The sequence below is a fragment of the Rattus norvegicus genome, chromosome 2 (genome assembly GCF_036323735.1).
Source record: "Rattus norvegicus strain BN/NHsdMcwi chromosome 2, GRCr8, whole genome shotgun sequence".
In the NCBI taxonomy this organism is placed as follows: Eukaryota; Metazoa; Chordata; class Mammalia; order Rodentia; family Muridae; genus Rattus; species Rattus norvegicus.
Window position 1 is genome coordinate 141,417,183 of NC_086020.1, and position 11,265 is coordinate 141,428,447.

Consider the following 11,265-nt stretch of genomic DNA (forward strand, 5'->3'; position numbering starts at 1 on the left):
TTCAGTTTCTCAAACAAATTAACCATATTCTCCTTTGCCCAGTGAAATACTTTTCAGTGACTTGAGTCTTCTGTGGGAGTCTGTTTGTTCATTTATTTTTGTAGTACCAGAGATTGAACGTGGAGCCTCACATGTGTAGGTAATCGATCTACAACTGCCCTACAGCTAGGCTACCATGGTGCATTCTTTAAGATGTTAAGGTGAACATGTTGGGCTTTGAGACAAGCGGGCAAACAGTTCTACCCTCGAGAAAAGTGTGCTAAAGATATTATATATAATATGTTAACACGTAGGGTCTAGTGATGGAGGGAATAAAAGATAACGAAGATGTGGGATGCTCAGATGGGTGAGGTGAGGAGCTCAAAGGATCCTTCCTCCAGAATGGAAAATATGAAACTGGATAAAAAGTTAACAGTAACCATCAGTGGAGATTGGGACTAGCGTGTGTGATAAAAGCTACTAAGCGGGGGAGTCTGTGGTATTTCTAAGTCTGTCCCCGGGCTATCTGCCCTCTCCTCAAGCTCCACCACACTGTAGCAGGATGGAGGGAGCTGTAAAAACACACCACTAGAAGATAGTTCAGTTAACTTAACCTGCGGCCCCAGCACAGGACCTCCCTTTCGACATGGCTGGGAACTGCAGTGGTCTTCCAGCAGCAGTTTGAATGGGGGAAATTAAATATATGTTCCTACTTATACCATTATAGTGGAATATTACACCAAAGACTAACGCAGAACTGCATTTTATGTACCTAGAGAATAACAGACAATTTAACAATTGTTTGCTCTGCTGAACTTCATTAAACAAATAATGGCCAAATGCCCATCTGGTGAACAGGGTGCTCCCTGTGCTAGCTGATTTCAGAAGGGATAAGACAGTTGAGTGAGGCGGCCACTTCTGATTGGGTGAGATCCAGAGCTAGAAGGCATTGACTCTAACATTTCTCCCATTCTCAGGGTTTATTAAATGTCTTTTTCCCCCTGTTTTCCCCCATTGAGGAGTGTTACAAAGGTAAGTGCATGGTGCAGAGCTGCCTAGAGTGGACAACAGTGCCTCTCCCTGGGATCTGTAGGGAACATCAGCTGATCTGGAAGGATCTTTATAGTCGGGGCTTAGCAAACAGCCTTGACCTGGAGTCCTCATAGTGTTTCAGCTATCATTTCCTTAATGAAAACTTGCAAAATGTGAGATATCAGACAACAGATCTTACATCAAGCCAGAGTCTTTCACCTAAAGAAGGCAAAAGTTTTAATAAAATTACTTGGTTTTCAGCTACTCAGATATAGAGAAGTTGGGACTTGACTGATTAGCTTTCTTTTTCTTTTTTTTTAATAAAAAGTCTAGCATTTCACTGAAAACTTTTATCTCCAAAATTGTCCTTCAAGTAGGACAAACTCAAAAGGTCTTTAGTTCTAACTTCCCTGCTTCTGGGAAGTGCTACACCATGCAGGAATTGTCTTGCTTTATGTGGCTCCATTGAAGCATTAACCATGAAATGCAAACTATTGATCACCTCATTCTTGGACCAACATCCCCACAGTAGATCCAAATGTAATAACCATATTTACATTCCCCAAAACCCTGACAGCCAATCTCCAATTCATGCAGGCAACCCTGAAAGAAAATTGAATTTTTTTACTATAGGAAAGAGTATAAAACTGATTTCCCCAGTGCCCTCTGATTCACTAAGCCAATATTAACACATTAATATGCATTTGAATTTCAGGACTCTGGCCATTGCTTGGACTTCCTGGCACGATTTGAGAAAGAGAAAAGATGAGAAGACAATTCTATTTTGGAAAGACATGCTGTGTTAAACCTAAAAAGGAATTGGCTTTATCACTTTACCTATGTTACAATCTTTGGGGTCCATGTGGGAAATTGTATCAGACAGAAAGGAACAGACAGACTCTTGGTCCTCAAGGGTAGAAGATGGATCCCCTTGGCTCTTGCCTTGCTGCCTAACTTCAAACAATTTTTGAAATTAGAGTTTTCAAAGCACCCAAAGTCAATGAATTTTGTTTGCTTGTTCAGACAGGGTCTTTTTATGTGGTGATAGCTGTCTTGTAACTCATTGTGTAGACCAGACTTCCCTTGAACTCAGAGATCTGCCTGTCTTTGCCTCCCCAGTGTGTGCCATCATGCCCAAGAAGGTCAATACAAATTTAAATACAGACAAAATATAAGCTCCAAGAATAGAACGTAAGCCCAAGACGATCTGCATTTATGTGTTGCTGTGACCATCTATGCACCTGGAGGATACAGTAGACTCAACATCGGCAGAAGGAAGGCAGACAAGAAACTATCATTCCCAAATGGACCTAGCCTCATTTCCTATTCACTAATAAATTACTCTAAAGAAATATTTGAGCTGTCAGGGCACTTAGGATAATTTGTCAAGCAAAGAATACTTTCATTGTTTGCATATTTTCCTCAGAAGGCAATGCCTTCTCCAAGGAAACATAGGATGGTTTGTTACACATTAATAATGAAAAATCCTATTATAGCCTGATTTGTTTCATAGCAACTGTTAATGAGGCTGCCTTGAAATTCAATTGTCTTGGGATGGGAAGGGCCAGGATCAGGCCACTTGGCTCCAACCATTCTTATTCCTGAAACGTAGACATGTCACTAGACCAAGGTGTAGTTATCTCCAGCCAATGGCCTCATGCAAAATTCATCAAAAATGTCTTGAAAGTCTTACTCACCTTTCATATGATAAAGCATAAGGAAATGTTATACCCACCCCTTTGACTGCAAATAGCTTCCAAGCAGTGTACCCAGCCTGTTTTCCACAAATGTGATAACCATGTGAAGGGCATCTTGGGAACAAACATAAAGCATAGAAGATGTGCCATGCACACCCCTCAGTGCTGGTGGTGATGCAGCAGGAAAGCCCCTGTAGGATCAGACCTAAGCCAGATGTATGAGAAGAATCATCTGTCAGTCACCAGGCTCAGGAGGGAGAAAGGTTGGTAGAGGACACAACCAGGGAGCTGAAGAGAGCAGTGGAGATTTGAGAAGCTCTGAACTGCTCAGGGTTATGAATATAGTACTTAAAAAAAAAGAAAGAAAAAAAAAACCCTACACATCACATCCTTTGGGTTGTCTGAGTGTCAGATAGAAATCAAGACTACTTGAGCCTGGTACACGGTAGCGCTGTAGAGCCCAGGACAAAGGCAAGGAAATTGGTAAAGAGCAGGCAAATGCATCTATACATGGGTCTCCCTGGAAGGCTCCTTCCCTACAGAGCATTAAACTGTTGCCCTCTCATTCCCCACCATGGCGCTTGAACTCTGACATCCTTTTCACAGGGGGTAAACTAGATCAAACCACAGTGCTTCAGATTTGAAGCAGAGGAGTGGGTATCTGGATCTTTCAATGGACAGAGATCAAAACACAGTTAACAAATCCTGTGGGGGAACTGCCTGGAATTCTTCTTTTTATTCCCTTTCCACAATTTAAGAAGAAGTTTTGTTAAAAAGGAAATATTCTTGACATGTTATGAATTTCAATTATATTTCAGTAATAATTAGTAGTCAGGTCTTCTAGTCTAATGAGCTTTAAAAAAAAAACATAGCTATTGTCTTCCTGACTTAAGGTGACTGAGGAATTTTGACAGAAGACTTTTTAACATTTCATTGGGAAAACTAACTTTCTCAAAATGAAATGATACATTTCAGAGAGGAGGGAGGGGGAGGGGAGGGGAGGGAGATTTGGATTAGAAGAATCTAATGTTCCCACTAAGGCCATGATGCCAAGGAAGTCACTGCAAATGCCCTAAGGCAGAAACAAAGTGACAGCTTGCTTAAGATAGCATGAAATGGCAGGGTGACAAAGACGTACCAGCAGTCCTGGTTCCATGGCTCGTGATCCTTGTGATCGACTTGTCAATGTTGGGTGCCTTTCTGCATTCTGCCTTACTTTTTGAGACAGGGTCTCCAACCAAACCTGGTCCACAATGTACCCTGGTCCATGTCAGAGAATCCAGGCAGACTAGATGCATGAAATGAAGCAGGAGAGAGCAACACAATGATGGGAAGATGGAGATGGTTCGCTCTCATCACACATACACACACACACACACACACACACACACACACACACACACACATCTTTTAAAACTAAGGTCACAAAAATGCAGTGGCACAGAGGGTGGCACAGGAGGAAATGGTTCTGCTTGGGAACAACATCATCTATCAAACACATCCCTCATCTGCCACATGGGCTCTCAGGCCTTCTAGAAGTCAAGAGCTTCAAGTGAAGCCTGACATGTGTCTGAAGGAAGCAATCTGTGATGAAATGCAATGACAAAACAGACATACCACAGGCCACAGCTAAGCTGCTGCATGCTGAACTCAGAGCCAGCTTTCTGCTGCTGAAGAAAGGAACTCTCCTGAGAAAATGCAAACCCAGGCTATGAGCATGACAAGTATCTTATGAGATCTGGAACTTCCTTCCCGAGTCCACCCTCTCCTGAAAGAATATGGCCAGAATCACCATCCAGACAATAAGGATACAGGCCCCTGGAAGGCAGTCGTATGCTGGCAAAGTATGACCTTGAGGCTTGGAGTGAGCCTGGCGAATGTCTATCTTCTGAACAATGCTGTAGCTTAGAGCAAGCTTTAGAGATTTGGCACAAATCTCCCCCAAAGAAGCCTCAAATGACACCAAGATTTGGTACTAAAATTGGCATTGGGGGGGTAGGAGGGGGCTAGAGATGAAAGAATCCAAAATGCCCGGTGTTTGACCACAGGGAGGCAGGCTGTGTAGAGTCTGAGAGTAACCCTCTCCTTCATCTGTCGTTCCCTGGGTTCATTCTGCCCCCTGCAGACCAGGACAGCAGATGTTCTCTTCCATTCTGTCAGTTGATTCTGCTTACGGTAGGCCTGAACGCCCCTGACCAAGTGTCTATATCTATAAGTTCATCAAACTGTAGGTCAAAAGTTTTCCACTGCATTATATGACATCGTACAGCTTTTTTAAGTATCGTTTTACTCTGATCCATGAAGTACACAACACAGGCCCATACAGCTTTGGGGGAATTTGTATGGGATAGGACCCAAGTTTAAAAGTGAATTTTATTAATATTTTATATACAGATTTATATACAACATTCTGAATGCAGGTTTGTGTTAGATGATTTAAAGCAAGAGGGGCTTGGTCTGACCTTAGGAGGGACCATTGTTCAGTGTGAGGGTCACTTCTGTAACTCCTGTGAGCAGATAGCCAAAATGTCTATAGAAGAAGAGAGACAGGATCCTCATGAGGCAGAAATGATTTCCATAGTCTGCAAGGGAATCTGGGAAGTGTAGTCTTTCAACAAGAAAGTATCATTTTTAACTCTTAGAAGGGATAAAATTTGCAGGGGATAAAATAGATGTTTTCTGCAGATGAGTGTCTCTGTTAGAGGGGTTAGCTCTGAGTCCATTGAAGAGGGGGTCCTCAGGTCAAGAAGCAGAGGGAGAGTCTTAACTTGATCAGCTGTGATGGATCAGGCTATTGCTGTCCTGTGTTCCTCCTGGAGAGATTTGTAAAATGATTATTAGAGAGCTGTAAACAGATGATCTGGCTACAGTAGAGAACTGGGAGATTTTTCTGGAAAGGTTAGTGGAGGGGGAGGAGCAGAGGCAGGAGAGACAGACTGGGTAGGTGAGAGAAAGTAGACATAGAGTTGATTCAGGGTGACAGTGACTGGTCCCATTGCCAGGACTGTTGGACCACAATGAGCTAGCAGAAGTAGCAGGCAGCTACAGATCATCAAAGGAAGTGAACAGGTGAAACCAGAGGACTAATGTAAAGAATTGTATCTGGCCTGGGGTAAAAGGGAGGAAGGTCCCTTTTAGCCAGTTTCTCCACAACATCTAAAGGGTCTTTTTTGCTCATGTGTCAGGAACAAATAAGGTGAGAAGAATTAGAAGAACTTGAGTGGAACATTTTGGTATAGAGTGAAGTTCAGAAAGGAAAACATTTTTTAATTATATATTATATATTATATATTTCTTTACTTACATTTCAAAGATTATTCCCCTTCCCAGTTTCCTGTCCATAAGCCCCCATTCCCTCCCCTCTCTTCCCCCATACGGGTATTCCCCCTGTACATCCCCCTTATTGCCCTCCCCCATATTCCCCTGCACTGGGGGTCCAACCTTGGCAAGACCAAGGAAAGCATTTTAAAAACAACCAAGACATTGAAAGACAGTAAGTAAAACATTTTTTAAAAAGTAAGTATGATGATAACAGAGAGGAAAGAGTGATCAAGAGGAGCCAGATTGGAAGGGAACCAGAAGGAAGTTTCACCTTGTCCCTGTGTCCTTAAGCTCCTTTAAAACCAGTTAGGAATTGCTGGCATGGGAACAGCACTGTGTGAAGAGGGCAAAGATCCCATTCTTAGCAGAGGTCAGATCTTTTTAATCTTGGAGTACTGCAGCCAAGGAGTTGAACCTTCCTGAAGGGACTGATCTGTGCTGGTGAGACAGAGAGGTTAACTGATGCAAAGAAGTCCAGCTGAATTAGCTCTGAGTCCCTAACACAATGCCCAGAGTGGTTAAAGAAGAGATGCATTGGATGGGCCACTACTCCCCTCTTAGAGGTCACCCGAACTGCTTTTACAGGATGGGGGCACCAATCTCCGTAACTTGCTTCATAGATGATAGAAGAACAATTATGGAAGATTCAAAAGAGGTTTCTTCCAAAGGTCTATGACAAAACTCAGCAGTTGGCAAAGATCCTGAGTACAAGTCAGGAGGTAATAATAGCTATACAACATTAAGAAACAAAGTCGCACAAGGAAACTGTATACATCAAGGTTAACATGAATCAATATAAGATAAAGTTAAATACAGATTTTACATCAGGTTAAATGCAATTGCAGGACTGGCTGAACCATGTACCAGAGTTCTATAGAAGAATAAAGTAACTGTATTACCTATTTACTTACACCAGACTCCAACATAGAAAAGATGTACCTGGATGCTTTGTAAAAAGAAGTCAGTAAAATTTAGCATCCAAAGAATGAATTTGAACACAAGGTATCTAAGTGGTATTCTGTGCTTTGACATATGATGACCTTAATATATTTGTTTCAGATATGAATAATATCATCTATTACTTAATGAAAAAAACAGATTATATCTCAGGTAAAACACTATTTTGGTTAGAAACAATTTGCTAAGGTAAAAAAAAAATTTAAATTGAGACCATTGCTTTAAATGATTGTATCTAGTATTTGAAAACATAGCTTACATATTTTAATTAGCACCAAACTGTTATACTTATATTCCAAGATTATATAGTAAATATCAGACTGCATAGTCAATCTAAGCTGTATTCTTCAAAAAGAAGTGATTTTCAATTTCTAATCTAAAAGGTTTATTTCCTGCCTTAGTCAGGGTTTTATTAATGAGAAGAGACACCATGACCATGGCAACTCTTATAAAGGAAAACAGTTAATTGTGGCTGTCTTACAGTTTCAGAGGCTAGTCTATTATCATCACAGTGGGAAGCATGGCAGTGTGTAGGCAGACATGATGCTGGAGAAGAAGCTGAGAGTTCTGTATCTTGATCTGTAGCATAGTGTACCACACTGGGCATTGCTTGTGTATAGAATACCTCAAAGCTCACCTCCACACTTCTTTCAACAAGGCCACACCTACTCCAACAAAGCCACACCCCCTAATAGTGCCACTCCCTATGGGCCGAATCAAACACAGGAGACTATGGAGGCCATTCCTAATCAAAACACCATACTCCCAAAGACAGTGACTGCCCTGTCAAGAAATGATTCATTTTACAAAGATTTCTAAAATTAACCCTATTATCAGAATCTTTTAAAATTTCTCCACAACATTTTCCTTCCATACACTCAACCAACAGATGAAAAATGAAAGCAGTGAGTCATGCCAAATCTGTAATAAATAATTACATGTAGCAGAGACTGAATTGGCAAAGAGGTCTAAAGCCAAATCTTTATCCCTTCTACCAATGGTCAAATCTCCAAATCACCACATAGTGACAGCGGGAAGCATTATTCTTTTTTTTTTTTTTTTTTTTTTGTTCTTTTTTTCGGAGCTGGGGACCGAACCCAGGGCCTTGCGCTTCCTAGGTAAGCGCTCTACCACTGAGCTAAATCCCCAGCCCCGGGAAGCATTATTCTTAATGTCATTCCATCTGAAATAGACTGGCTGTTTAGAGGCACAATTGTAAAGCAAGATGACCACATTAAATGAACTTTGACAAATACTGGCTTTGGAATTTCTTAGAAAATATCCACGAACATTACTGCCGAAGTCTGTGGGTTTGACAGACGATCTGGCATCCTCCTTCAGTCAGGGAAATTGGGTGACTAGGGTGTGGATGCTGTAATTAGCTTTTGCTAAGAGGAAGAACTGAATGGCAGTGGAAACAGCATAACAACTGAACTAGCATGTAGGTTCACAGCATCCCCAAGTATCCGTTAGAGGGACAGTGTGGCCAGAGTTAATTGCTATTTGCCTCTCTGTTGTTTAAGACATTTAGGATGTGGTTGCAGACTCTGAGAACCTCCATTGGGCAAGAGAATCCATCCTGTTGTCAAGTGAGACATGAGGAGGAATTCATCTTTAGATAAAGAAGAGGATTTTTTTTTTTCTGGTTTTGCCGACATGACTAGAGCCAGTCAGACCTACACAGCCAGAGCTGGCCAGGCCTATGTAGCTAGAGGCAAAAGCAGTATTCTTCTGGAAGGACCTATATCCCAAGCATCCTTGTTCTGTAATGAGGCTAACAGCATCTTACTCTGATGGGATGGTGCTCCACTCAAGGGAGCTTGTGCTCCATCCAAGGGAACTACCTAGCCTCGGCCCTTCCTGCCCTGCAAGTGTATTGTAAATTCAACCCACTTTACTTAAGAATTCAGTCTTTTATAACCAATCTTTAAAATATATCTAGTAAAAAAGTATCTAATTTTAAATATTATTTTACATGAAACGAATTTCAAGTTTACTTTAGACTTGTTTGAACCCCTTGCTTTAGGCTTAAATTTGATAATATGTAGGGAAGGCTATTTAATGGAGATAAAAATTAGCCTTGATCTTCTCTCTATAAATAATTTGCATTTGTACTCAGCATAACTATTAACTTATATAGCTTAATTATTTTTAACAGTTCAAATTAAGTTTGTTCCTTTTATAAGATTAGGATTTCACAAGTTTATCCCTGTTAAGTTTGAGCCTTAGGAAATTATAATTCTTAAATTGAAGATCTTTTAGTGAGAAAATAAATTTTAAAACATACAGTTCACCAAGAGACTGGGAACCTCATTTTTTCTGTTTTATAACATGCAAAATGACTCAATTTTGCCAAATCACTAAAGTTCAACAAAGTCAGCAACAAGAAACTTAGAAATTTATGAGCCTTAATCATCAGACATACACTGTTTGGTGTTTTAAATCTTATTGTACCTTGTGTGGTGGTTTTACTGTGCTTGACCCAGGGAGTGGTACTATTAGGAGGTGTGGCCTTGTTGGAGGAAGTGTGTCACTGAGGGAGTGGCCTTGCCCTTGTGACTGCTTTAAGAAACAATTTCCTTTTTAGTCCTTGTCAAGGGCAAAGAATCTTTTCCTGAGTGTTCTGTTTTGTTTTCCTTCTCCTAGTCACAGAAACATGTGACCCAAGCCTCAGAGCCAGCCTTCTCAGTGGGGTTTAAGAGCATGAAAAAATTTTTCAATATTATCCATACCCAAATGGTGTTTGATGCCCCATAAGACTGAACCCATTGAACTACATATCCTATAATGAATTTGAGTGGATCTGTAAATGGAACAGACAACCTGACATGCCTATACCCCTTAGCTGTTAAGGAGGACAAGCAGGATTTTCTAGGTTTGGAGAGGAAGAAACGCAAGTGGGCCAAAGAGACTCAAGACAGAGGGACTCTACACTATCTCAGGAATAAAGATGCATGTGTGGAGGACTGCAGAAGAGCTGAGCATTCTGGGTTCTTGGCGTGGTTGTAGGCCTTGAGAGAGATTAAAGTGAAGTGAGCTATATGGGGAAAGGGCACTGGACCATGCTAGCATTTCACCTTGTGGAGTTACTTAAATCAGTTGATACTAAAAATCAATAGTTCCGAATTTGGGCCTGCAATAGTCACTTATCCAACGTATATGAAAGACAGATTAGGATGGGGTGCTGAACACATAAACTCGGTATAAGGTCTCCTAAACGGAACTTTTAAATTAGCCTGCAGCCAGGCTGAGGGTGTATTATTTGGAATGGAGGATTTGGAAGCCATGGCAGGGCAGAGACGAGGTAAATATCAATATCCAGTCACTTAGAGAGGGCAGCCTCTAAGTCTTGAAATGACCAAATGCTCCTGGAAAAGTAAGAGGGCCTCCCTAACCATTACAGTTCCAGGGTTAAGGAACCGCGGGGCCAGTGGAAGTTTCTCGGGGTTTTCGGCGGATCAAGTGTCGGACCAGCAGAGAATTCCGGAATTAGAATTCTTAGCCAAACTTTCTCACAGTTAGTGGGAAGTCTCCAGCCTTTGACTAAGCGGGTCTCGAGACAGAAGAAAACTCCAGTGACCTACCCAGGGCACCTCTGAATTAGGTCCAATCCATTACCTCGGCCCAGTGTTCTGCTATGTTACTGCACATTCTAGCCTCCCACCTCCGTCAGACTGTCAGGGAGAGAGAGAGAGTGAGAGAGAGAGAGAAAGGACACAGAAGTGAAAAGAAAATGTTACCTGGCCCATGGCTGAGTGCCCTATGAGACCCAGGGAGGTTTCCTGTGAGACCCAGGGAGGTTTTTTGTGAGAAGGCTTGAGCTACTATTAGGCTTAGATTTCACCCAGAATCTTCAGCACTTTATGTTAAATTATATAAAAGCTGCCATAGAAAGATGAAGGCAGAAAGAAAGATCTGGTCTTACCTGGGATGGAACCGTGTTTATTCACAGTAAGGGGCGCTTTTGTAACCCACATGTACTGAGGACCAAAAAGCCTAAGGCTAACAAGGACCCTTACAAGAGTAGATGTGAGTTCCGTAATCCGCAAGGGAAGCTGGGAAATGTAGTTTTTCATCAAGAAACTCTCCGGTTTACATGAAGTCTTTAATTTGTAAAACACAACGCACGGATGGAATTTCCATTTAGGGCAAGAGTGAGTGCTCAAAAAGCTAATGGGATGTTTTCAGATTTCAATTTTCAGATGATGGCTGCTACAGTTGAATAAATATTGGACTCGATGCAAAGAGCAAGCCATTTTGCCTGAGAGATTTGAGCCGA

At 41.5% G+C, this 11,265-nt stretch overlaps 1 protein-coding gene across 4 annotated transcripts in view; it reads right to left on the reverse strand.

Moving 5' to 3' along the window:
- Window positions 1-11,023, reverse strand: part of Ccna1 (cyclin A1) — a 44,854-nt gene extending 33,831 nt beyond the window's left edge. The window contains exon 1 of one of the 4 annotated variants that reach the window (XM_039102014.2): window positions 10,912-11,023. The gene's annotated coding sequence lies outside the window, so the exon portion shown is untranslated. The remainder of the gene's footprint in view (window positions 1-10,911) is intronic. The other 3 variants (XM_063281585.1, XM_017590749.3, XM_017590750.3) reach the window with 3 other exon arrangements.
- Window positions 11,024-11,265: the final 242 nt, after the last annotated feature.